Source organism: Microtus ochrogaster, linkage group LG2 (genome assembly GCF_000317375.1).
Source record: "Microtus ochrogaster isolate Prairie Vole_2 linkage group LG2, MicOch1.0, whole genome shotgun sequence".
Lineage (NCBI taxonomy): Eukaryota > Metazoa > Chordata > Mammalia > Rodentia > Cricetidae > Microtus > Microtus ochrogaster.
This window is the reverse complement of record NC_022028.1, coordinates 17,216,888-17,219,402: the sequence shown is the minus strand read 5'-3', so window position 1 is coordinate 17,219,402 and position 2,515 is coordinate 17,216,888.

The window sequence follows — 2,515 nt, the reverse complement described above, 5'->3', positions numbered from 1 at the left end:
GGGGCCGAGGAGCCGCTTTGTGCGCGTGCGACCCCTGCGGCCTTTGTTCCAAGAAGCCGCGCGGGGCGTCGTGGACGTGGCCGGGGCGGGGCAGAGCGACGGGGACCGGGACCCGGCGCCCGGGGCCTCCCAAGATGGCCTCGGTGGCCGCCCGCGCTCGCCACCGCGAACCCGTGATTGCGGACCTTGCGGCTGTGCGCACCGCGCAAGCCCGGGCTTGCCCGACCTCCGGCAGGCGTCGGTAGGGGCGACCGGGGTGGTGGAGGGGGTTCCTGCCCGGTCCCCGCGGCGGGCTGCGCCTAAGGCTGCCTGTTGTTGGAGCAGGAGCAACAGGAGCCGGCCAGAACTGCGAGCGAGGCTCCTGTTGAGTGAGCAGCCCTGCACCATTCCGCCGCTGCGGAGCGGTAATTTCCTCGGTATAGGAACGATGTGTGCACTGGTGGTCTAGCTTCTGGGGTCGTGCTTCCTGGGTTGCTTTTTTTTTCTTCTATTTCTTTTCTCTTTGCTTCGCGCCGGCTTATGTTTGAAAACCGGAAAAGCTAGACTTATGCCAGAAAGAAACAGCGTTTTTACAACGCACTAGATTGGGTGCGTTACTTGAAAGCCGAGTGTATTTGGAACAAATTTGGTTAAAGCAGATGGTTCCACAGGCTGACTTGATTCTGCAGTCCGAAAGACTGACTTAGGCTAGTGCCACACACACTTGCTTTCTCTATGTTCTTGTGCTTTTAGTTTTTTCGTGTGTCTGAGATGCCTATCATGTTTAGCTTTTGCCTGTGAGGGAATGGGGCATATGAAAAGGATGTCAGTGGTCACCACTTTTAATTGAAGTGTCCTCCAGCCACTGGGTGGCTCCACTCATTTTAAACCAGAATTTTTTTTCCTGATTTTCAGCTTCCTGGTGGAACTTTTAAGAGTTTTTGTGAACTTTAAGCTTTGTGTGCGTCCTATGTATAGTAAAAAAAGGGCCAATTTAAAAAAAAAAAAAAAACTCCTATGACAAGAAACCATGACTCAAATGTATAACAATAATTTCAGATTATTGATCTACTCCTTGAAGTAGTGATATCTTTACTGGTTAATTTAGGCAATCGGGATTTTAAATCCACTTGACAGTTAATATCTTGTGAACACCCATTTCAGAAAACATGGAAATAAGTTGTCTTGCTGTTGTGGTACCTTTTTAGTAAATGAATTAAGGTTTTACTTTGGCAGTTCGTTTTAATCATACATGTGAAGTGTTTGGGTCAGTGGTTGTCATTGAGTGATAATTTGTTAGCACATTCCTTAGTTTTCTACACAAATTGCCTAGAGTAGGTGGGCGTTCAAGCTTTTGTTAATGTTCTACTCGGTTTATTTGAAAAGCTTTTTATGCATATGCTCTGAAGAAAATGCCCTGTAAATATTTACTATTTGGTGCTTACATGAAACTGGTTTAATTAATCTTTAAAGAAGAACTTAAAGAAAATGAAGTGCTTTTATATATGTTACTAATCATAGTAGTCATCTTGTGTTTGAGGCCATTATAAACTAATTCTTAACATGAACCCCTCTAATTCCTTTTTCATATCTGAGTTGGGTTTTAGTTTTAGTCCAGATAAGTGAAGTTGGAGTTTAAATACAGGAAAAAGATAAAATTGTGTATATTTTATTTTAAGAGTTACTAATTCTTAAGCAAAAAAATTTCTGATGGTTTCACTTAGAGAGTTCAATGCCGTGTGGTTTGTGGGAACAAAATGGCCTGGTATTCCGGTCACCCTTCCTAAAGATGAGTCCCATCAGGATAACATCATTCTCACACACTTCACCAGAGTTTAGTGCTGATGCTGGGTCTGTGTCCCTTTCCATACTGTGAGACATGCTTGGTGATTACTTACACTTAGAACCTGCTCTAACTGAATTATCTCAGTAGCTTAAGCATTAAATTAAAAGCAAAGAACTGATGGGCAGCTGAAATGGCTTTCTATGAGTTCAGTAAATTATGCAGAAATCGAAAGCTTCAAACTACATGAAGTTTATATTAGTGTGTAAACAATAACTGTTAAGATTAATTAATGAAATGTGTATATAGATGTGTGGGAATTCCACCAAATGTAGCAGTGACTTTCTTTGAACATTCTTTATAATTGATTAGCAATTTCCCTTTAATGAGCTTGTGACTGCATACTGTAGGCCTATTGATTTTAAAATGCAGTCACCTTGAATTTTGTAATTTGAGTAAAAGTTGATATCTTTTTTTTTTTTTTTTTTTTTTTGGTTTTTCGAGACAGGGTTTCTCTGTGGCTTTGGAAAAAGTTGATATCTTGGTGTCTCTTAATTTGAGCATAGCTGTATACTTAGTGGAAAAGCATTACATGTTTCTTTTGAATTGGAAAATAACTTTTTCCCCTCTTTTTATTCTTTTTCTTCTAAACAGCAGTTCTGTGGTGTTCTCGGTCACACATTTATGGAGTTTCTGAAGGGCAGTGGAGATTACTGCCAGGCACAGCACGACCTCTATGCAGACAAGTGAACT